Raw genomic sequence first — 25,665 nt, 5'->3', positions numbered from 1 at the left:
TATATATATATGTAAATATTAATTACTCTATCCACATTATGTAAAGGAAGTATGTAAAATTTTTACCCATGAGTGTTATTTAGTGCAGCAGAGAATGTAGTAGTCTCAGAAACATTTTAGTTAACTTGAAAAGGATTTTCACATCCCCGAAGCAGCACCAGTTTAAAGAGCATCGTTCACATGTGCTCTAGTAAAAGTGGATGGCACAGGGAAGGTGTGTGAGAATCCAGCATGCGAGCATTTTGTTGTGTTTGTTGTATCACTCAGCCCTGCATCAGCGTCCACAACCTGTACTGTTTGCATTACTCATGGATGATTCTTTCCAACTAATAGTACCTGCTATGGCTGAGTTTGGGGAATAACTGAAACCAAATGGTAGACACCATTTTCAGCATTTCAAGTGTTCTTTGAATTGCTATCATGTGTCTCTCCCTAAAGAATTATGGATTCTTTGACAATAATCTGGACGAGAGATGCTGAATCACTTCACCTCTGCACTGTACAATATATCTGAATCCAGAGCCTCCCAACACAGGCCCAAATACCCCAGGTCAAACACTACACCTTACCTTGCATGGAAAGACCTGCCAGGTGATTTTGCTTAATCATTAAAGGAGGCTTTTTCAAAATCAGTATTTTAAATCATCCCTTTGTTTGCCTTTTCCTCCACTCCCCACAAGCTCTCGAGATCCTGGAGATGATATTACAAGGTAAGTTTCAGGATGGGTAAAGGGAAGAGAGGTTATTTCAAAATGGAAGGTGAAAATAAAGAATTTATATTAAACTTGAGGCTAGTTTTCAGAAAGAACAAGTTGAAAATCTAGACACTGAGACACCATTGCGTCGGAGACCGAGGCGCGGTGGGTGACTACTTTCTTAAACTTCATTTCGTTTTTACTAGCAAGAAGAGAGTCCTCTTTCTGTGCCTAGCACAGCCATGGCTCGTGGTCCCAAGAAGCATCTGAAGCGTGTAGCAGCTCCAAAGCATTAGATGCTGGATAAACTGACCAGGGTATTTGCTCCTTACCCATCTACCGGTCCCCACAAGCTGAGAGAATGTCTCCCTCTCATCATTTTCCTAAGAAACAGACTTAAGTATGCCCTAACAGGAGATGAAGTAAAGAAGATCTGCATGCAGCGGTTCATTAAGATAGATGGCAAGGTCCGAACCGATATAACCTACCCTGCTGGCTTTATTTATGGATGCCATCAGCATTGATAAGACAGGAGAGAATTTCCGTCTGGTCTATGACACCAAGGGTTGCTTTGCTGTTCAGCGTATAACACCTGAGGAGGCCAAGTACAAGCTGTGCAAAGTGCAGAAGATCTTTGTGGGCACAAAGGGAATCCCTCATCTGGTGACCCATGATTCTCATACCATCTGCTACCCTGATCCCCTCATCAAGGTGAACGACACCATTCAGATTGATTTGGAATCTGGCAAAATTACCGGTTTCATCAAGTTTGACACAGGTAACCTGTGTATGATCACCGGAGGTGCCAACCTGGAAAGAATTGGTGTGATCACCAACAGAGAGAAACATCCTGGTTCTTTTGACGTAGTTCATGTCAAAGATACCACTGGCAATAGCTTTGCCACCCGGCTCTCCAATATTTTTGTTATCGGCAAAGGCAACAAACCATGGATTTCCCTTCCCCGTGGAAAGGGTAGTCGCCTCACCATTGCTGAAGAGAGAGACAAGAGACTGGCAGCCAAACAGTTGGTGAAATGAGCTGAGGTGACATGATTAGAAGAGTCTTTGTACTTAATTAAAGATAATGCAGCATGGGGGTGGGGGGAAGATGGGGAAAATGGACACTCCCACTACAATGCTAATAATTCCTGACCTAAATTTCATTCCCTTTTCCTGTGGGACTTAACAGCTAAATGAGTATGACAGTCCTTTACCCTATAGTCATTCTCACTTCAACCTCTTCCTTTTTTTAGATACCCGAGTTAGTTCATTGTACTTTTCAGTTTGTAACCAGCTATCTGCTCCTGAAAAGCTCTTATTTCATTTATTTGCTTATTCCCTTTTAGTCACATTTCCTACTTCCTATCTCATAGCTGCATGGGCAATTACTCTGATGTATTTTCAGCATATATTTGAATTTGTAGGTTTCTAGCAAAATAAGTAGTTTTGTTTTGACTTTATGTAATTGTAATTAAAATTCAAATACAAATTTTAGTTAATGGTAATGTATTAATATTGGTTTATGAAATGTAACAAATACAGCATACCACTGTAGGATGTCAGTAATTAGTGAAACTGATGCCAGGTACATGACAGCTCTGTACTATCTTAATTTTTCTGTAAATATAAAATTACTTTAAAAAATAAAGCGTATTAAAAAAAAGAAAGAAAGAAAATCTAGACACTGATTCCCTTAAAAAGAAATCCCTTGGAATGTTGCTTAACTCAGATTGAAGATTGCTCTTTTAGAGAGATTTTTGTAGATCATGCCTCTGATTAGACAAAATATTTAAGTGGGACCACACATCTGTGTTTCCTAGTTCAGCTAACAGCTGATATTCCGGGTGCCAGCCTTTGACATTCCAAGTTTCCTGGCCCTTCCAATTATTATATTCTGTGATTTGAAAATTCTATAGTAAATTTGAATGCTTTTCTAAAGGTCACAGAGAACCAATAATAATTTTTAACAAAAAGGCTATGTGGCAAAGCAGTGTTTCTCAAAGATGAATGTGGCCATATTGTGTAAGGTGGGCTATGAGGAAAAGAAAGTTGAGAGATCAGTTAGGAAACTATTATAGTTGACTCTGAGGGAGGTTTCAAGGGCTTGGACTAAGGTGGTAGGAGGAAACCAAAATGATATATCTTCCTTCTTTTTATTTACTACTTCTTTCTGATCAGTAAAACTGTAACTTTATTTGGGAATCCACATCTCAGGAAAGATGACCCTAAGCCAATTACAATAGTCTACTCCTTAACAGTGATTGTTTTAACAATGGGCATGTGACCCAGTTTTGTTCAATGAGATGTGAGAAGTCTGCAAAGGGACTTCTAGGGGAGATTTCTTAATTCTGACTAGATGTGCATGAGGAGGTGCCCTCTGCTGTATTTGCACATTGGGGTGTTTCATTGTGATGCCCAGATCTCTGCTGTTATCTTGTAATTAGAAAGGCAGCTGCCCTGAAGATGGGTAAACAAAAAGACAGAACAACCAGGGAGGGTCCTTGATCATATTGTCTAGCCACCCAGCCTCCTGATTTCTGAGGAGACTGAAGAGAGAAATGAGGAAGGCCAGAGGAAAGGAAGGATTTGGAGGCAAATGATGAAACTCTCAGTGTTATAAATGTTGAATGTGAAAAATAGTGGTGTTTCTATGTGAAAATTGCCAGCACCTAATCAGAGGCATGGAAATAAAGCTCAGGGGTGCTATCAAGGCCCAAAATATCAATATAAAAGCTATTTGCAGAAACAAATATCTGTAAGGGGAAGTGGGGAGGGGAGCATCAGCCATCTCCTCATATCCCACAGCTAACTCTTTTAGGGGAATCTAACATCAAAGGAAAAAAATAATGATAAATGACCATCTGCTTAAAGAAAACCCAGAGAGACATACCTCTGCCGACCTACTCCTAAGGTATAGATATATTTATATTTATAGTCTACTCCCCAAATTCACTGAGAGTGGTTTTTTTTTTTTTTTTTTGGACAATTTAAATATCTCTGGGGTTTTTTGTTTGTTTGTTTGTTTGTTTTGTTTTTAATTTTAAAAGACATTTATTAAAGTTGAGAACAGTGAAACAAGAAAGGGCTGGGGAAATGAACTGAGGCTGGGCTGCTTTGGCTCACTTAGAAGTCAGAGAAAAGGGGGTCTTGGGGACAGGTTCAGGGGTTTGCCTGTGACAACTACCACTGCTCATGGCTGCCCTGGTTGCAAGTCTCATGGGTGGGGTCCTGTAGAGTTTAGAAGATGCATGCCTTGGAGGAAGAAGTGGGGGCACACAAGTGTGTTCCTGGAACCTTTTTTTTTAAAGTTTTTTTAAAAGATTTTTTTGTTGATTTTTAGAGAGAGAGGAAGAGAGAGGGAGAAACAGTGATGTGAAAGAGAAACATCTATTGGCTACCATCTGCACACCCCTCACTGGGGATCAAGCCCAAAACCTGGGCATGAAACCGGCAACTTTTTAGTGTACAGGACGATGCCCAACGAACTGAGCTACACCTGCCAGGGCTAGACCTTTGTTTTTGTTTTTTATTAACTTTTCTAATTGATATCAGAGAAAGGGAGAGGGAGAGATAGAAACATCAATGATGAGAGAGAATCATTGATTGGCTGCCTCCTGCACACCCCACATTGGGGACTGAGCCTGCAACCTGGGCATGTGCCCTGATGGAGAGTCAAACCATGACCTGGTTCATAAGTCAATGCTCAACCACTGAGCCACACCAGCTGGGCTAGACCTTTTTTTGAGGGGTTTTAATGGCTGGGCATTTAAGGGAGGTCTAAGGGGAGGATCTTAACAGAATATTCATCTGCCTTTGGCTGATGTATCAAAATGAGGTTTATTCTTTTAACTTCATCTGTCCTTCGGTGTGGCTGGCAAACGGCACCAAATGAGTTTCTGCTGTCTCCCTGAGTAGGGTGATTTAAGCGATTTACCCTCTGGCTGGGGAGGAAAAGTGCAAACCAAAAAAAGATTTCTTTTTGTTGTTGTTGTTAATCCTCACCTGAGGATACTTTTCCATTGGTTTTTAGAGAGAGTGGAAGGGACGGGGAGAGACTGAGAGAAAGAAACATTAATGTGAGAGAGACACATTGATTGGTTGTCTCCCACACTCCCCCCAATTGGGGCCGGGATCGAGCCTGCAACTGAGGTACATGTCCTTGACCGGGATTGAACCTGGGACTCTTCTGTCTGAGGGGCTAACACTCTATCCACTGAGCTAAACCAGACAGGGCAAACCATTTACTCTTAACTGTTCCTGGTTTAAGAAAGATAGGATTTACTAGATAGATGCAAACTACTTGGCATCTAGATTTTCTAGATGGCTGCAAACTGCTGTTTATCTATTTCCCTATTCCAGTTGTCCTGGTTTACTAGTCTGTCTCATTCCTCCCTCAGACTCCATCCCCAAAATCTTTTAGGTGTTGTTACCAGTGAGAGGATGAGACCTCGGTTCTTGTCTTCTTGAAGGAAAGATTTCAATCAAGAGACAAAGTGTAGAAAAGCAAGCAAGAATTTATTGACAGCAACAAAAACACACTTAGGACAGTGAAACAAGGAAGGGCTTAGAAGCAACAGGAGAGCCTAGGCTGGGCTGACTTAGACCACTGGGAAGTCAGAAAAAAGGGGGCCTTGGAGACAGGTTCAGGGGTTAACCCAGGACTAGCTGCCATTGCCCATTGCTCCCCTGGTTGCAAGTCTCATGGGGTCCCTTGGAGTTTAGGAGACATGTAGGGGAAGGGGAGGGGAAAAGGAATGGTATGGGTGTACTCCCTGGAGGGAGAGCCTGCAGTGACCTTCCTTTTGAGAGGTTCCAAAGGCTGGGTGTTTAAGGGAGGATCAATAGAATATTCATCAGCTTTATGCAGATATATCAAAATAAGATTTATTCTCTTAATTTGTCTGTCCTTGAGTGTGATTGGCAAATGGCGATAATTGGATTTCTGTTATCTGTCTCCCAGAGTAGGGTGATTTAAGCTATTTAGCCGCTGGTTGGGGAAGGAGAAATGCAAACCATTTACTCTTAAAGTGTCCTTGGTTTAGGGAAGATAGGATTTATTAGGTGGCCACAAATTGCTGTTTAACTATCTGTCTTAGTTTCCCTATTCCTCTTGTCCTGGAATTTTCCTAGCTTCTTACCATGCTCTAACATATTTAGCAGATAGTAGGCACTAAGTAATAAAAATTCTTATAATTTTTTTTTTCGAAAGTAGCTTTTCTCGCCCTAGCTGGTTTGGCTCAGTGGATAGAGTGTTGGCCTGCGGACTGAAGGGTCCCAGGTTCAATTCTGGTCAAGTGCACATACCTCAGTGTAGGCTCCACTTCTGCCCGGGCCCTGGTCATTAATTGGTTGCAGGAGGCAACCAATTAATGTGTTTCTCTCACATCGATATTTCTCTCTGTCCCTCTTTCTTCCACTCTCCATAAAATCAATGTAAAAATATCCTCAGGTGAGGATTAAAATAATAATAATAATAATAATAAAGCAGTTTTTTTCGACTTTAATCTTGTAAACTGAAAAGGTACTCTCAGACACATTCTGATTGACTAATTTAAAAAAACAAGCAAGACCAGTCTTCCTTTGACTACAGAGGCCAAATATCAGTTTAAGAAGCTTCATTTTTTTACTACTGCTTACCAGACTGGCCATGGCATTTCTGAGATTGCAAGGGCTGTTGATTTTGTTTTGCTGTGAGACTAGCCACATGACACAGTCCAGACCACTGAAGTGATTGTCTGAGTTGTCCCCCTATGAAGTCAGCTGTGCCAGGAGGGTGTCAGTTGTGGAATTCTCACCAGCACATAAATTAAAGTTTAAAATGTGAAAGTTATCAATATTTGTTGTAATGTACCCCACGAATCACAGAAGGACTCCTCAAGAAGTCGAATTAAAGAGTCACATTTATTGCAATCCGGGACTATGAGGGGCCATTCCTTAAATCTCATAGTAACAAGATGGTCGCAGCTCCAGGGTTATATAGGCAAAAAATCACAAAGGTATTGATTACATCTCAAGGTTTGGAATGAGGAACCTGGTTTGCAAAAAAAGCAGTTTACAGAAGCAGAAGCAGCATGTTAATTATAGTTTTGGGTCTTGGGGTCACTGAATTGACAGAAACACATTATCTAGAGCCCTCGGGTCTGGAATGAGGAACCTGGGTTAAACTTAGGCATGTTATCTAAATTACAGTTTTGGGTCTAGAGCCCTTGGGTAACCTGTGTTAAACTTAGGCATGTTATCTAAATTACAGTTTTGGGTCTCTGGAACACTGAGTCAACAAGGATACGTTAACTGGAGCCCTCTGACCTTGGGATAACTGTGCTGTCCTTCCCAGGTAAAGGAAAATGTGCTTTCTAAGACTAGTATAACCACAACCCATGGGATATTCACATTACAATCAATAAGGTATTTAATCGAATGGGATGATTTATATAATTCAGAAAATCAAAATAACCTGTCCATTGTTAAACAAAGCAAATAGGTACCATACTTCATATTGAGCATGGACTTAAATCCTTGCTCCTATTGTTACTCTTGTTCCTGCCCTCCTCTCCCCCAACCTAAGTCCAAATCTATTCCTACACCTCACTCTTCAAAAGAAGGTAGAATATAAAGTCTCCTATCAAAGTAGATATTGAATATAAATATAAATCTCTCATTATAGAGAATTTTAGTTAGAGTGACTGAATCTGCGATTGCCAGGATACAAGCTGAAAATGAGCTTTAAGGGTCGTTGAAAAGCCTCTGGTGCTGTGATGAAGTGTCACAAAGTGGGAGCCTGGGCGTCACAGCCCATCTGGGGCACACATGCTATTTACATCCCTAAACACATAAAAGGTGATGAACAGCCCAAGAGGGTTTGCCAACAAATGAACCTTTTACCACGCACTAGTTATTATCGCCAAAGTATTAAAAACCAATTAGAAAATAATCAATGGACACATTTATACAATTATTCTAAGTGAATCAGTTGACTTGAGATTCTGGCACAGAAAATCTAATTTTTCAGAATAAATAATTACACTAAAAATATATTTTTAAAAATTATTGATTAAAGATGGCTGATTGAACAAATATACTTACCCCCTCCCCCAAATCTCCATTAAAATAGAAATAAGGGGATTTTAAAAAATTAAAGGAGAGGCCCCGCTGGTGTGGTTCACTGAAAGTTCACAGGTTTGATTCCTGGTCAGGGGATATACCAACATTGTGGGTTCAGTCTCAGGTTGGGGTTCATATGGGAGACAACCAATGTTTCTCTCTCACATCGATGTATCTCTCTCTATCTCTCTCCCTTCCTCTCCAAAATCAATAAAGACATATTTTTTATTTATTTTTTTTAAATATATTTTTTTTATTGATTTTTTTACAGAGAGGAAGGGAGAGGGATAGAGAGTCAGAAACATCGATGAGAGAGAAACATTGAGCAGCTGCCTCCTGCACACCTCCCACTGGGGATGTGCCCACAACCAAGGTGCATGCCCTTGACCGGAATCGAACCTGGGACTTTTCAGTCCGAAGGCCGACGCTCTATCCACTGAGCCAAACTGGTTTGGCAAGACATATTTTTTAAAAAATTAAAAGGAGAAGGAAGTAATGATAGCTACAAAACTTTCGAGGCTGAATAATAGACCAGTTGGTATCTGACATAGAAAATTGAGGAAGTTAAATCTTAAACCAGCAGATAAGAAAACCAAGGAGTAACTCAATTCCCAGGATAGGCAACCCCAAAAGCCCCCTCCCAAATGCAGCTTAGCCACTGCCTCTCTCCAAAGCAGCAAGAGACTGTGATTTTCTTCAGCAGAGGATAAGGGGCTCTAATCCAAGATTAGACCCCTAAGCAGACTGAGTGGGAATACTATACTGAAAGCAGAGAGACTGAAAAAAAAGCTTTCCAAATGTGCTGTGATTTCCCAGTCCACATTCAGCTTACAGACACTGGCAGCCATGTCCTCTAGGTAGGCAAGTAGATGTTTTCTCCCTAAAGAATTCAAACAGACCAAGAAAAAAGACCTGAAGGAAATGTTCATATCAATGTCCCAGGCAGATCACCCTAGACTAGAGTAAAGACTGAACTCAACCACCTTCATCTACCTCACAGCATTTTCCACCAGCTTTAAATTATGAGTGAAGGGCAAGGATCTGAAGCAGGCCTCTACCAGAGAACATAAAGACAAAACACACAACGATGAAAAACAAATCAACGGGAGAGGAAACAGAGACTATGCAAGGAAGTAAAAGATCCCCCCCCCCAAAAAAAAGCTGTTAATATCTTCAGAGAAGTAAAAAGATTTTATAAGAATAGGATGGTATAAAAAAGAAAAAAAGAATCACTAGAGAACAATAAAGAATGTTTGGAAATTTAAACTGTGATAATATAATTTAAAAACTTAACAGAACTTTCTAGAGCAGGGGTGGGCAAACTTTTTGACTCGAGGGCCACAATGGGTTCTTAAACTGGACCGGAGGGCCGGAACAAAAGCATGGATGGAGTGTTTGTGTGAACTAATATAAATTCAAAGTAAACATCATTACATAAAAGGGTACAGTCTTTTTTTTTTTTTAGTTTTATTCATTTCAAATGGGCCGGATCCGGCCCGCGGGCCGTAGTTTGCCCACAGCTGTTCTAGAGGAACTCTGAGGAAATAAAGCCAAAAGACAAAGAAAAGGATAATAGGAAAGAAGAGATAAGACAGAAGATCAATGTAGAAGGTCCAATATTCCAATAACTAAGAGTTCCAAAAAGAGAGAATTTAGAAATAATAATGGGGAGGAACTCATAATAAATCAATAATTCAAGATTTCCCAAACCAAGGGACAAAACTGCCAGATTGATAGGGCAAATATTACCCATACAATGGATTCAAACAGACCAACATATCCCAGTGAAATTTAAGAACCCTGGAGACAGGATAAAAATTCAACAAGCTCTCAGAGGGAAAAAGAATGTGTCATACAAAGGACTGAGAGTCCCAATATTGGAAGGCAGTAGTACAAGAAGGTAATTGTTGTCAAATGGTGGTCATTGGGGCCAATTCAACGCCAATAGGAATCTGCAATTGGGGATGCAGTGAAGAAAGACATTTTATTCCGTTCAAACAGCTCAGTTGTGATACAACCAGCTGTGGAGCAGCTCAATAGTGTTACAGCTCAATTATGAAGCAGCTAGGCTGCGGTGCAGCATGGCTTGTGAGACCCCCTCAGCTAGACAGCTCTGCTCTGCTCTGGTTCCTGTTGTGCAGGTCTGCTTCCCTCTTCTTCACTCTGGTAGGGCCAGACATCTTCAGTGCTTTGTCTTGGGTATTTCAGCTCCACAGCCTTCTTTCTTTTGTGAAAAGGGAAGGTGCGCCATCTCAGCGAAAGGGGAGCTGACTTATATAAACAGAAGTTCCCAGTCCTGATCCATGATTGGTCCATCCTCATGCAGATGAGAACTCCAAATCCTCCAGATTGATTGGTTTTGGTGGGTAAAGATACTGATGGGAATATGCTGCACAACTTTGATTGGACTGGGAAAGCCTCAGTCCTATAGGTCGGAATACAATTCCAGGAACTCCTTTATGAAGGCTGGCTCAGATGGCAGGAACACAGTGCAGGCAGCAGTTCAGTGCAGACTTCTCCTTAAAGTGCATTTTGCATGACAGTCTTTGTGCAGAAATGGCTGCTAGGCTCTGGTTTTTGTTGTTGTTGTTTGAAAGAGAGACATATTGATGTGAAAAACATCCATTGGTTGACCCCGACAGGGGATAAAACCTGCAACCAGGGTACATGTTCTAACCAGGAATCAAACTGGCAACCTTTCGGTGCACAGGATGATGCTCCAACTGAGCCAAACAGGCCAGGGCCACCGGAAGTACATCTTAGTTGGTATCTTCTTTCTCAGGGTCTATATTATTAATCCATACAAGAGAGATACTGGTTCTGTCTCTAAAATAATAAAGGAAACAGTAGGTAGAACTCCAAGGATCACTTCGAAGACATCCTAACTCCAAAACATACACTTGTAGGACAAGAAACTGCAAGCAAATGCTCAATGTTTTGGAGTTGGGTTGAGAGATAGATTGTAGCAGGGATTTATTTTTAATCCTTGGCTATCAACAACACCACAATCATTCTAGCTAACCTGGACCAGGCATCTCAGTAACCATTTCTTTTCTTTTTTTTTAATTAAATCTTTATTGTTCAAATTATTACAGTTGTTCCTCTTTTTTCCCCCCATAGCTCCCCTCCACCCAGTTCCCACCACCTTCTGCCCTTACCCCTGCCACTATCCTCATCCATATGTGTATGACTTTTGTCCAGTCTCTTCCCGCACCCCCCACACTCCTTCCCCACTGAGAATTGTCAGTCCACTCCTTTTCTGTGTCCCTGATTCTATTATATTCACCAGTTTATTCTGTTCATCAAATTAATTATCTTCTTAAAGGATACCTTTCAGCATTTCATATAATACTGGTTTAGTGGTGATGAACTCCTTTAGCTTTTTCTTATCTGTGAAGCTCTTTATCTGACCTTCAATTCTGAATGATAGCTTTGCTGGATAAAGTAATCTTGGTTGTAGGTTCTTGGTATTCATCACTTTGAATATTTCTTGCCACTCTCTTCTGGCCTGCATGGTTTCTGTTGAGAAATCAGCTGACAGTCGTATGGGTACTCCCTTATAGGTAACTGACTTTTTTTCTCTTGCTGCTTTTAAGATTCTCTCTTTGTCTTTTGCTCTTGGCATTTTAATTATGATGTGTCTTGGTGTGGTCCTCTTTGGATTCCTTTTGTTTGGGGTTCTCTGCACTTCCTGGACTTGTAAGTCTATTTCTTTCACCAGGTAGGGGAAGTTTTCTGTCATTATTTCTTCAAATAGGTTTTCAATATCTTGCCCTCTCTCTTCTTCTGGTACCCCTATAATTCTGATGTTGGTACGTTTGAAGCTGTCCCAGAGGCTCCTTACACTATCTTCGTATTTTTGGATTCTTTTTTCATTTTGCTTTTCCGGTTGGGTGTTTCTCGCTTCTTCGCATTTCGAATCTTTGACTTGATTCTTGCGCTCCTCTGGTCTGCTATTGGGTGTCTGCATAATATTCTTTATTTCAGTCCGTGTATGCTTAATTTCTAGTTGGTTCTTTATCATAGCATCGAGGGTCTCATTAGTTTTCGTGACTCTCTCCTCAAGTTTATTGACAGCTTCTAGCACATTTTTGCAAGCCCTCAAAATTGCGATTTTTAGCTCTATATCCTCCATTTCTGTCATGTTTTTTTGTCTCCGCATTTTTTATGCTTTCTTGGTGCACCCCCTAGTGGTCTTTGTGCGCAGTCTTGTTCTAGTTGAGCCTTGATTGTTGTAGTTAATACTAGAGGGATTTGACCACCAGGCCGACTGGCTGTGTGAATCAGCTGTGTCTGCCGCGGAAAACTTCTGTCCTCTGGGGAGGTGCTAATCTAGCCTTTGCCTGAGGCGATCCGGCAAATGGCTCTGCGCAGGGCTTGGGCGGGGCGGGCTCAACAGGGCGGGCGGAGGGAGCCGTTATGGTGCCCTCAGTCCTGTTCCCAGAGGCTCTGCTTCTCAGAACCCCAGGAACCGCTGCAAACCTCGGAGAGAAAGCTGCCTTCCAACTGATGCCAGACACTCCCGCTTCTCCCGTTTGGGTCCGAGTCCCCAGCGATTCGCCCGTATCTGGAGCTCAGAGTCTGAGACTCCCCCCTGACCGAAAACGACAACCGCGCTCTCAGCCACCAGCCCGCTTTGCGCGCGCACCTCCGCACCTGAGTATTTTCCACACTGCGCCTCCTCTGAGCCTCGGTGTGCTGTTATTTTTCCTTCTAGTTGAAGAGTCTCTCCTCAGCCAGCCTTCCTGCGGAGCAAGCAGCTATGGCTGATCCTCAGTCCTGCCCTAAGAGGACCCGGGTCTTACTGTTCTGAGGTAATCGCTGCAAGCACCTCTGAGAGAAAGCTGCCCTCAAGTTCTGCCCAATGCCAGACAGTCCAGCTTCTCCCTGTATGAGTCTGGGTCCCCAGAGACTCACCCGGAACTGGAGTTCAGTTCAGTCGGGAGCTTGTGCCTCCCTCCTGATTGAAAAAGAGAACCGCGTCCTCAGTTGCCAGCCCTTTCCTCGCATGCCTCTGTACCTCTGCACTTTACTTCCACACCGCACCTCCTCTGAGTCTCAGTGTGCTTTTCTCTTTCCTTCTAGTTGTAGAATTTCCACTCGGCCAGCCTTCCTGTGGTTCTGGATGATGTCCGTTTTGTCTTTTAGTTGTTTTTTTGAAGTGGTTGTGCGAGGCAGCAATTTCCGGTATTCACCTATGCCGCCATCTTGGTTTTCTCCTTCAGTAACCATTTCTAACACACGTTCGCTTATTCCTTATGACAATTCAAATAGGCAGAAATAATTACCACAATTTTACAGATTAACTTATGCTAATTAAGTAATTGACCCAAAGGTCACTATCACTGGTTAAGAGGACAAGCTGGAATGCAAACACTAAAACCCATTTTTTTAGCTACTATGCCTTGCAGCCTTGGGAAATAATGTTTATATTTAACTACTGCAGTCACAATTTTTGTGAAGCTTAATATTTCTGCCAACACTTACTGCTTAGAGACAGCAAAAATGTGTTCATCAGACTCTATTTCCTATCTTTATATTTTGAAATAAGAGGGAAAGAGGGAGATTAGCTTAACATTATTCTAATAAAATAAAATACTAGCTCATGACTTTTCATTTAAGTATCTTGGTTAGCTGACAGAACTTTGAGGAAATCTTTTAAGGAAAGGAAAGCCTCAAAGATGAGGGTCCAAGAAAGAGTAGCAATATTTCAGTTGAGCTGGGGGACTGCACCATGGCTAGGTGGCAACCACTATAGGAGGGTTTTGCACAAGGCTGTTATAAGTTGGCCTGGCAACCATTTTTATGTACACAAGCCCTCCCACACTGAATTTTCCATATTAATGTGCTTCCATTGTTCTCAGTTGGGCTGCAGTAACTTTAGCCCTCTTCCAGATGTTTCCTGACATTAGCATCCAAGATGTGCTGGCCAGCTGTCTTTAAAATTGCAGGAACTCTGTGTTGTGTGCATTAGTTATGCAAATGGAAAAGCAAGGACAAAAAGCCAACAAAGAGGATAAAAAGGAACCTGGGGAGGGGTTGGAGCAAGGCTTTATTGGCACATGGAGTGTAGGTAGAAGGCCAAGAAAACAAGCTGTCTTTGATCAAGACCCCCAGCAGCCTTCACCACCACTGCCCACGCACAGGGATCAGTGTCCTCAGGTTCTAGGTCAGGCCTGGGTTTCTGGAAGCTTCCTCATTCTGGTGATCTAATAGGAACACACTGATACCCACAGATCTATCAACCCTCTAATCAGTTTCTCCTTTACTCTACTTTGTTAACAGAAAAATATCTGCATAGACCAGAAAACAATTCCCCAAAGTACAGTCCTCAGTAAATTAATACATATTTCATTTAAAAAAAGGATTGGGCAGTCAAATGAGTTTAAAAAGATGTATGTTAAACAAAGTTAAGCAGTTATGTTTCCCAAGCACTCTCAGAGCTTCTGATTGTTCATGTACACTGTGAATATCGGAGAGAACCATTTCTGAGAGGACTAAGCCCACTTGAAGAGAGGCAATATAGCTTCTCAGCCCCAATCACCCTCTCAGAGGCTAAACTAACTGCCAACTGAATAGCTTTACAGATCCCAAACTTAACACATCTGTTGCTGAACGCAATTGCCTATTATTTCTGCTCCGGCTCCAGCTTCCCTTTCCTGGATATGGCAGAATCTTCACCATTCTCCTAAACTAGAATCATAGCAGTTGTCCTCTATTTCTTTTGTTCTCATCGCCACCCTCCTATATTTATCACCCTGCTGTAAAAGGGCTACTGCTTTGACTTTGTAGTACCTCTATGGATGGGTACAGATTGCCAACCTCAGGCTAGCATTCCTAGTTGATGACTGGACATTTCTATTTAGTTCACTACTAAATCCTGGGGCTGACCGGCAGACCCTGAGCAACAGATGAACAGATTGCTCTCACACACATTTCTGTGAAAAAGGGCTAAGGGACTTTTTTACTTCAGTAATAAAAGCAGTCCTGCTCACCTGCCTCATTGGCTTTTTATTGTAACAACAGCTTGAACTCAAATTAACCTCTAGGTACAATCAGCAGGGCAAGTATTCTTGAGAAAGTATATGCTTCTACAAGGTCAGGTCTTTAAAGACTAAACATAGAGATTCTAGCAAAACACCCCAGGAGATCGGACTTGTTTGAAAAGTCAAGGTTGGGGCTGCCGCCTTCAGCAAGGTCACCTCAGAAGCCCCCAACCTTTCAGAGAATCCTCCTTAACAGACATTCCAACCAAGTCTCGTCCTTCCCCACAACTAAACACTATAGTGGGCTTGTCAATGACTGACTTCAAGTCTTCCTCATCCAACAGGCACATTTTTCCCAACTTTTTGTAACTCTCAACAGTAAAGAATCACTATGTTCTCAACCCCACTGTGTTAGCTTTCTTTTTCTTGTTTGTTTTCATTTTTGTTTTATTTTATTGGTTGGTTCATTTTTTATTTTATTTTTAATTGTGGTAAAATATATGTAACATAAAATTTGCCATCTTATTCATTTTTAAGTGAATAGTTCAGTAGTGGTAAGTACTTTTACATTATTGTATAACCAATGTCCAGAACTCTTTTCATATTGCAAATCTAAAATTCTATGCTCTTTATTTTTTAAAATATATTTTTATTGCTTTCAGAGAGGGAAGGGAGAGAGAGATAGAAACATCAATGATGAGAAGGAATCATAGATCAGCTGCCTACTGCACACCCCCTACTGGGGATCACTCACAACCCAGGCATGTGCCCTGACAGGGAATGGAACTGAGACCTCCTGGTTCGTAGGTGGACGCTCAACCTCTGAGCCACACCAGCCAGGCAAATTCTGTGCACTCCCCACTTCACTCTCCTCCCATCTCCTCCTATTTTCTATAATTCCCATGTTGCTTTTTTTATAAATTCGACTATTCTAGTACCTCACATAAGAGGGATCATAAGTATTTGTCTTTTTCTAACTAGCTTATTTCACTTAGCATAATTTCATCAGGGTTTGTCTATGTCAGGGGTCTTCAAACTTTTTAAACAGGGGGCCAGTTCACTGTCCCTCAGACCGTTGGAGGGCCGGACTATAGTTTTAAAAAAAACTATGAACAAATTCAGCAACAGGCAGCGGCGGCAAAAACACCCGGCGGACGGATAAATGTTTTTGGCGGGCCGCATGTGGCCCGCGGGACGTAGTCTGAGGACCCCTGGTCTATGTTATAGGATGTTTAAGGCTGAATAACACCTGGGTTGCTTCCACCCTTGGGCTATGGTGTATAATGCTACAATAAACATGGTGTACAAATATCTCTTTGAGAGTCTGCTTTTGATTCTTGTGAATATATATCCAGTAGTAGAATTGCTGGATTATATGGATTATATAGGTTACTTAACATCTGCACTTTGGTTTGCTTGTCTGTAAAATTGATTTGATTACATTACCTATCTTGTAGGGTTATTGTAAAAATTAGATGAAGTAATATCTGCAGAACAATTATAAAACATCATTATTATCCTCTTTTAACAAAGAAATAATTTGAGGCATAAGGAAATCAAGTAACCTGACTAAGTTCACAGATCTAGTAAAAAGTGGAGCCAGGATACACACCCAAGTTCACAACTGAAGTCTGTTATTTTAAATACTGTGCCTAAGTGATTTTACATCCTAGTTGAGTGAAGCTTTTGCTGAGTAACTCCATCCAACTTGATTATGGATTGATTTAATTATATGGCACAGTTTTGGAGGAAGATGGGGGAGAGGAAAGGAAGGAGCCTTAAACACCCGAAAAGAAAAAGATCAGAATATGTATGTAACAGTAAAAAGTATGTAGAATCAGCAGTAAAATGTAAAAAATAATTCCACTATTATTATTAGCATGACTTGTCAAAAGTGATATAAACCAGGTAGATTCAACTCTGTTTTATTTTTGAGTAGCCAAGTCTCAGTAACCTGTAGAGTGTGTGTCTGTGAGTAGGAGTGAGGATGTGAGAGTTTATTTGTATGTGCTGGGAAGTGGGTGTGAAATCTTGCACCCTAACTCCACTCACCTCATCAGTCATTTGACATTCACTGTGAAGTTATTTCTCTCTCCTTTCTCTTCTTAGGGATTTATATGAAGACCATTCTTTATAAAAAATACATGTCTAAAATGAAAGAGGGATGTGTAATCATCCTAATATATAAAAACCCACGGTCCATAACATCCAAAACGACCAAAGGCTCGACCAACCGGAAGTCTGTGCTGGATTGCCATGGCGACCCAGCACTGACTGCCTCCACTGGGGGACCCGACCCAGTACTGACTGCTGAGTGGCTGCAGATCAGGCCCAAAGAGAGGCCTGGAGAGAAAATCAGGGTCTGATCTGTAGCCTCCATGGCAGCTGTTAATCAGCACTTGCCTATCTCTTTCACTCTGGGCCTGGCCAGCAGCTGCGCTTCTCTTTCTCTCGGGCCTCCACTGGGGCTGCTGATCAACTCCAACTCTCTGATCAGACCTGTTGATAGGCCCGGAGATGCTGATGGCATAGAAACCAACCAATCAGAATCAAATCTGGGTGAAGTGTGAGGAGCCAATGACTGCCTAGGAGGCGGAGCATTTGATGCTGACTGGCATAGAAACTGACCAATCAGAACCTAATCTGGGTGAACTGCGAAGGCAGAACCTAAGGTGGGGGGCTGAGGAGAGGTTTTAAGGGCAACAGCTGTTTGGTGTAAGGTGTAAGAAAGCGGTTCAATTTTTTAATGACCGGTTTGGCAGTTTAGTGCATATGGCTAGCTATCAGTCCAGATATAGGGATCATGTATTTTTGTCTGCCAAGAGCATGTCCTCCTGCTGGAAAAGGCTTTTCATCCTCATGTAAGCAATCCTATCCTATATAATCTATCTATACTACTAAAAGGGTAATATGCTAATTAGACCGGGTTGACCAGCCATCTTCCAGATGTCTGACTTCCTTTTGGACAAAGCCATGGTGGTGGGGGCCGAGGCAGAGGCCATTAGGGGCGATCAGGCTGGCAGGGGAGGGCAGATGGGGGCAAGATAAGGCTGGCAAGGGAGGGGAGTTAGGGGTGATTAGGCAGGCAGAGGCAATTGGGGGCAAGATCAGGCCAGCAGGGGAGGGCAGTTAGGGGCGATCAGGCAGGCAGGCAGAAGGGTTAGGGGCAATCAGGCAGGCAGGCAGAGGCAGTTAGGAGCAATCAGGCAGGCAGGTGAGCGGTTAGGAGCCAGCGGTCCCAGATTGCGAGAGGGATGGCCTAAACCAGTGGCCGGACATCCCCCAAGGGGTTCCTGATTGGAGAGGGTGCAGGCTGAGCTGAGGGAATCTCCCCCCATGCATGAATTTCATGCACCGGGCCACTAGTTATCAATAATATTTTACAACAATCACAGCTTCAAGTTCAGTACTTACGTTTCTTTATGATAATGCTTCTAAAAACCATGTAAACAGGTAATAAGTTTTCTAGCAACTCTGCTTATCACACAGGGAGATTACACAAAAATATTAAGTAAGCAATTTGTTCAGAGAGGCTTACTACTAATACCTGGTACACTCTAGTCTTTTATGAAGATGAGCTCATGGATAAATTTGGTGGTGTGGTCACTCTGAGTAAAAGTGGTTTAGCTTAGCCACATGTTTCATTGAGTGCCACCAAAGGCTGTGCAGTTACACCCAAGAGAGCTGCAAGATGCTTTTGTTTTGGGAGAAAATGGCACTGGAACTTATTTTATAGAGAAAAACTTACTAGGTGCCCAGCTATCTCAGTCAGTACAGCATGAAAAAAGCTTACCTTAGCTGCAGGGCATACACAATCTGACCACTAGTTGTATCCTTTGCAGACCTCTACCTTCAGCCTTCACCAGCTGGACTTCCATCCAGATCACTCCACTGACCCTGCTTCTGCCAGGATCAGGAGGCCAACTCTAATTTACCTCTGGTTTTCATCTCATTAGCACCTACCCTCTCAGCAGCATCAGTGGACCCAGTCTCTCTTTCTTGAAACATTTTCTTCTCTTGGTTTCTGTGGTCCTACATTTTCCTGGTTTTCTACCTACCACTCATGCTGCTGTTTCTGTCTTTGACAGCTTGTCTTCCATCCATCTGACTTCTACAGACAGAAGGCCCAGGGCCCACAGGGACTACATCAGGTTCCCACACAGAACTCTCCATGTCCTCACGCTGTTCACATGCCAGGTATGTTCTCATCTCAGGGAGTTTTCACTGGATCTGCCTGGAACTCTATTCTCTCAGGTATCCAGAGTGCTAACTCTTCACTTCTTTGAAATCCTAAAATCCACCTTCCTTATTTAAAAGCTCCACTCCTCACAAAATGAATCCTCTCTTCCCTTTTTTATAACACTTCTCACCTTCTAAGATAATATGTAATACCTTGCTCTAGTACCAGTATATAATATACACACTAATACATAATAGGCAATTGATTGATTATTGATTTCAGAGAGGAAGGGAGAGGAAGAGAAAGATAGAAACATCAATGATGAGAGAAAATCATTGATTGGCTGCCTCCTGCATGCCCCCTTCTGGGGATTGAGCCCGCAACCCGGGCATGTGCCCCTGACCGGAATCGAACCCAGGAACCTTCAGTCCACAGGCCGATGCTCTATCCACTGAGCCAAATCAGCTAAGCCTTGATATATATCCTATATAATAAAAGCCTAGGTGGCATCGCCCGATGTCATCACAAGATGGCCACCACAAGATGGCTGCCACAAGATGGCCGTCACAAGATGGCTACCACAAGATGGCCGGCAAGGGAGGCAGCTGTGGGTGATCAGGCTGGCAGGGGAGGGCAGTTGGGGGCGACCAGACCTGTAGGGGAGGGCAGTTGGGTGCAACCAGGCTGGCAGGGGAGGGCAGTTGAGGGCCATAAGGCTGGCAGGGGAGGGCAGTTGGGGGCGACCAGACCTGTAGGGGAGGGCAGTTGGGTGCAACCAGGCTGGCAGGGGAGGGCAGTTGAGGGCCATAAGGCTGGCAGGGGAGGGCAGTTGGGGGCGACCAGACCTGTAGGGGAGGGCAGTTGGGTGCAACCAGGCTGGCAGGGGAGGGCAGTTGAGGGCCATAAGGCTGGCAGGGGAGGGCAGTTGGGGGCGACCAGACCTGTAGGGGAGGGCAGTTGGGTGCAACCAGGCTGGCAGGGGAGGGCAGTTGAGGGCCATAAGGCTGGCAGGGGAGGGCAGTTGGGGGCGACCAGACCTGTAGGGGAGGGCAGTTGGGTGCAACCAGGCTGGCAGGGGAGGGCAGTTGAGGGCCATAAGGCTGGCAGGGGAGGGCAGTTGGGGGCGACCAGACCTGTAGGGGAGGGCAGTTGGGTGCAACCAGGCTGGCAGGGGAGGGCAGTTGAGGGCCATAAGGCTGGCAGGGGAGGGCAGTTGGGGGCGACCAGACCTGTAGGGGAGGGCAGTTGGGTGCAACCAGGCTGGCAGGGGAGGGCAGTTGAGGGCCATAAGGCTGGCAGGGGAGGGCAGTTGGGGGCGACCAGACCTGTAGGGGAGGTATTTTTTTTAAAATATATTTTATTGATTTTTTACAGAGAGAAAGGGAGAGGGATAGAGAGTTAGAAACATCGATGAGAGAGAAACATCAATCAGCTGCCTCCTGCACACTCCCCACTGGGTATGTGCCTGCAACCAAGGTACATGCTCTTGACCGGAATCGAACCTGGAACGCTTGAGTCCGCAGGCCGACGCTCTATCCACTGAGCCAAACTGGTTAGGGCTAGGCCTCTAGTATTTTAATAAATGATTCAATCTCCATGCCAACAACTGTCATTATATCTCCACTTGACTCTATCTCCTGAGCATCAGAACCATATATTTAAATGACTACTCAACATCTGCATTGGAGTGTTTTAAAAGAATCTCAAAATTAACATGGCCAAAAAATGAACTGTTGGTGTACATCCTTCACCCAAACTTAGTTTTTCCCACCCCCCAGGACAAGCCTCACCACCCCAGTGTCCGTGTCCATTGGTTATGCTAATATGCATGCATGCATACACGTCCTTTGGTTGATCTCTTGTCCCCCACCCCTCCTGCCTTCCCTCTGAGGTTTGAAGATCTGTTCAGTGTTTCTCTGTCTCTGGATCTATTTTTGTTCATCAGTTTATGTTATTCATTATATTCCACAAATAAGACTATGGCAGTTTTGCTCATCATTGTATTCTCAGTGCTTAGCACATTGTCTGATGAACAATAGATGTTCAGTTTATATTTCTTTATTGAATTAATGCTGAATGAAGTTGAAGTCGTAGGAAGAAAGAAAGGGAAAAGAAAGGAGAAGGAAAGGGAAGCAAAGAAAGAGGAAGGAAGGCAGACTTTTATTTTATAGCTCTAAATTTTAAATTATTGAGAACTATGATAGGGAAAACAAAAGGAGAGAAGGGGGTGAGTGAAAACAAAAAATTATTTCCCCAAATCATTTCTTTTCTTTTTATTTATTTACTTTAATCTTTATTGTTGAGAGTATTGCATATGTCCCCCTTTTTCCCCCATTGACCTCTTCCAGCCCCTCTCCTCCCTGCCCCCCCACTTCCCCACCCCAAGCCAAATCGTATTATTTTCTAACCATGGTGGTCTTCATGCTCAGTCCTTGATTTTCTATTTCACCAACATTCTCTTGCTTCTGAATTCTCCTGAATTTACATTTCCTGTGTTGTGGTATGATATGACCTCACTTCTTGACCATTTAAGTTTTTTTAGTTGCTGACAAAAGCTTATATTGAGAAGAAAAGCAGCATGGTCAGCACAATTAGGATTGCATACCCTACCTTCATATTCTTGAACCTTATGAATAAGATTTTTTTTAAGTAGTTAGAAGTTAGTCTGAGGCCAATCCCAAAAGCTAATTCCTATGGGATAGTAACAGCCCTAGCTTTCCTGATTATACTCAATACTCTAACATAACTGAAATAGCAACATTATTTGTTAATAGATATTGCCCAGTTTACTACTAAAGAGGACAGAAAGTGTGCCAAGCCAGCTCAGCTAAGGGTTTGCAAGCCTGAGAGAGGGAGGTGAAGGATATAGAAAAGACAGACAAAGAGATTAAGCTGGGTCTGGGTGGATCTTCCTGTGCCTTGCTGAGGCCACAGAGAGAGATCCAGAGGCAAGCTGAGCCTTTATTTTATAGCCAGAGGTAAACAAGGTAGTGGTCACCATAGTTACAATGTTCTTATGAGTTTCACTTGTTTTGGCAGCACTTGCTGCATCTCCCTCAGCCCATTAGCTACCCAGATAAGATCTAGGGAGTGTCATAAGGTCAAGCCTAATTATGCTAAGAGGACTGTGCCCTCTAAGCTGGGACTTGTTTGTGGCTTTGCCAACAGGTCAGTCCCAGGCTTAACCCTATAGCCACGCCCTATAAGAAAGTATTTTGGAACCAATTACACTTTAGCACACCACACACAAAAACATATCCTAGTTAACCTTGAATATAACTCTAAGAGGCATATGTTATTATTATGTTATTGCTGATGTGGAACCTGAGGCTCAATCAAGTTATCTTTGTTCAGGTCATGCCGTAAATAAGTGGGGAGAAAGGAGTCTGATGCCCAAAGCTACACCCACATTACCTTCCAAACAAACATCCACATTTGACATATCCTAAAAATGAGGGTAAGTCCACAAAAATTAACAGGTTTAGTTAACTCTGGGGAGCAGGGTATGTGAGGAAGAGGAACGGTAATAGTAGGATATAAGAAGCAGTCTGAAACTTATGATTTGGGGTTGGGTTGGAGTTGGGGGAATCAAAGTTCAGAATATAATTTCCCATGTACTCAATATTAGTTTAAAAATATGTCTCAATTTCAAATATTTTACTTAAAAAAACTTTTTACACATCAATCATTAGAAATTTAGGATTGTTTAAGCCAATACTAAAAAAGAAAACAAACAACTAATTTCTCCTGTAATGATGTGTATCTTAAATTTTTTAAGATATATTTTTATTGATTTCAGAGAGGAAGGGAGAGGGAGAGAGAGAGACAGAATCATCAATGATGATAGAGAACCATTGACTGGCTGCCTCCTGCACACCCCCCACTGGGGACCAAGCCCACAACCCAGGCATGTGCCCTTGCACGGAATCAAACCCGGGACCCTTCTGTCCGCAGGCCGACGCTCCATCCACTGTGGAAAACCAGCCAGTGCTATCTTGAATTTTCAAATCTATCAATTTATTTCACTTTTCTGAAGCAATTGTCCATCCCATAAAATGGAGATAATACTAGTAGAACTTCACAGATGTATCTCACATGGGAGTTGGAAGATGGGTAAATTAAACTTGTATGTGTGAATAAAATGCTCTACAAATATTAATTTCTCTTCCTATTACTTATGAAATCACAAAGTTAAAATAACAACAACAAAGAGTAGTGGATATTCCAGAAGAGACTACAACATATTTAACTAGATAAAAATTTTTTTCTCTTGTTTGGGGTGGAGTGACAACATTTATAACATGTCTTCTGACCTAGCTGGTTTGGCTCAGTGGATGGAGCGTCTGCCTGTGGACTGAAGGGTCCCGGGTTCAATTTCGGTCAAGGGCACGTGACTGGGTTGCAGGCTCCTCCCCAGTAGAGGGTGTGCAGGAAGCAACCAATCAATGATTCTTTCTCATCATTGATGTTTCTATCTCTCTCTACCTTTCTCTCTGAAATCAATAAAAATATATTTTTAAATAAATACAAAAAAAAAATGTCTTCTTAGGAATATTGGTCCCAGGTTTGCTTACAAAGAAAATAGTGACAAACTTTGAGCATGAAATCTCTTTACTTAGTGAGGCTATTTGTATTGAATTCCAAAATTGCTGTTCAGATGCTATGAAGTCTCTGACCACTTAAGCTAAATCTAATCATAGCTGTCAAAGGAGCAAAAGGACAGATTTAAAGTAATCCTAAGAAATTCGAAACTACTCTAAATATACTGTGATTAAGGGATGGCCCAATGGAAAATAAAAATATCCTTATTTGATATTAGGGGAAAAATGATATTCTATATATTTGTACTTTTACATTTTCTCTTGGAACCATTTACTGATTGATGGTTGAGACCTGATTTCTCACAGTAAACAGACAGAAAAGTCATATTTTATTTTCTAAATTCAATTTCTAAACTTCTTAATATCCACAATATTCTATAAGTGAACAAATGGCTACTTGAGTGGTTCTGAATATGTAGTTCAGGATAAGTTCACAGAATTAACAGGTTTAGAAAATAAAAATTTTTCATAAGGGAAATTCAGCAGAGAATCATAAGAAAAAATAAAACTATGGGAAGTACATGCACATGGACAAAAATTAGCTTTACTCTTTTTTTCTTTAATGGGAAATCCTTTTTATTTATTTATTTATTTTAATCTTTACTATTGAAAGTATTGCTTATGTCTTCCCCCCCCCATTAACCTCCTCCAGCCCCCCTACACCCCCTCCATATCCCAGACCTTCATCACCTTATTGTCTTTGTCCATGGGTTATTCATATATGCATACAAGATTTTTGGTTGATTATCCCCCCACCCCACACCTTCTCTCCAAGATTCTGCACTCTGTTCCATGCAAACTTTACTCTTTTTTATGGTATGATTGTTCTATTATTATTATTATTATTATTATTGTCTAAAGTTTTACATATGTCTCCTTTTACCCCGATTGACACTCCACCCACCATTCCCACTCAGGACAAGTCCCCACCGCCCCAATGTCTGTGTCCATTGTTTATGCTAATATGCATGCATATAAGTCCTTTGGTTACTCTCTAACCCCCACACTTCCACTGCCATTTGTCTCTAGATCTATTTTTGTTCATCTGTTTATGTTGATCATTATATCCCACATATGAGTGAGATCATGTGACATTAATCTTTCTCCAACTGGCTTATTTTGCTTAGAATAATACTCTCCAGTTACATTCATGCTATTGCAAATGGTAAAAGTTTCTTCTTTTTTATAGCAGCATAGTATTCCATTGTGTAGATGTACCACAGTTTTTTAATCTACTCATCTGCTGACAGGCACTTAGGTTGTTTCCAAATCTTAGCTATTGTAAATTGTGCTGCTATGAACATAAGGATGCATATATCCTTTCTGATTGGTGTTTCTGGATTCTTGGGATATAGTCCTAAAAGTGGGATTACTGGGTCAAATGCAAGTTCCATTTTTAACTTTTTGAGGAAACTCCATACTGTCTTCCACGGTGGCTGCACCAGTCAGCATTCCCACCAACAGTGCACGAGGGTTCCTTTTTCTCTACATCCTTGCCAGCACTTGTCATTTGTTGATTTGTTGATGATAGCCATTCTGACAGGTGTGAGATGGTATCTCATTGTTGCTTTGATTTGCATCTCTTGGATGATTAGCGACTTTAAGCATGTTTTCATATGTCTCTTGGCCAGAAAAGTGTCTTCTTTCAAAAAGTGTCTATTTAGATCCTTTGCCCATTTTTTGATTGGATTGTTTATCTTCCTTTTGTTAAGTTGTATGAATTCTCTGTAAATTTAGGAGATTAAACCCTTATCAGAGATAACATTGGCAATTATCTTCTCTCATGCAATAGGCTTTCTTGTTGTCTTGTTGATGGTTTTTTTGCTGTGCAGAAGCTTTATATTTTGATGTAGTTCCATTTGTTTATTTTCTCCTTAGTCTCCATTGCCCTAGGAGCTGTGTTGATAAAGATATTGCTATGACATATGTCTGCTATTTTGCTGCCTATGGAGTCTTGTAGAATTTTTATGGTTTCCCGACTTACATTTAAGTCCTTTAGCCATTTTGAGTTTGTTTTAGTGTATGGTGTAAGTTGGTGATCTAGCTTCATTTTTTTTTTTTTTGCATGTATCTGACCAAACTTCCCAGCACCATTTATTGAA

At 42.0% G+C, this 25,665-nt stretch overlaps 1 pseudogene; it reads left to right on the top strand.

Annotated features, from left to right (window-relative positions):
* Positions 1–834: 834 nt before the first annotated feature.
* On the top strand, positions 835–2,194 carry LOC102241117 (annotated as a pseudogene).
* Positions 2,195–25,665: the final 23,471 nt, after the last annotated feature.

This window comes from Myotis brandtii, unplaced genomic scaffold (assembly GCF_000412655.1).
Source record: "Myotis brandtii unplaced genomic scaffold, ASM41265v1 scaffold179, whole genome shotgun sequence".
Lineage (NCBI taxonomy): Eukaryota > Metazoa > Chordata > Mammalia > Chiroptera > Vespertilionidae > Myotis > Myotis brandtii.
The sequence above is the reverse complement of the archived record's forward strand: the minus strand, read 5'-3'. Positions and strand labels throughout refer to the sequence as shown.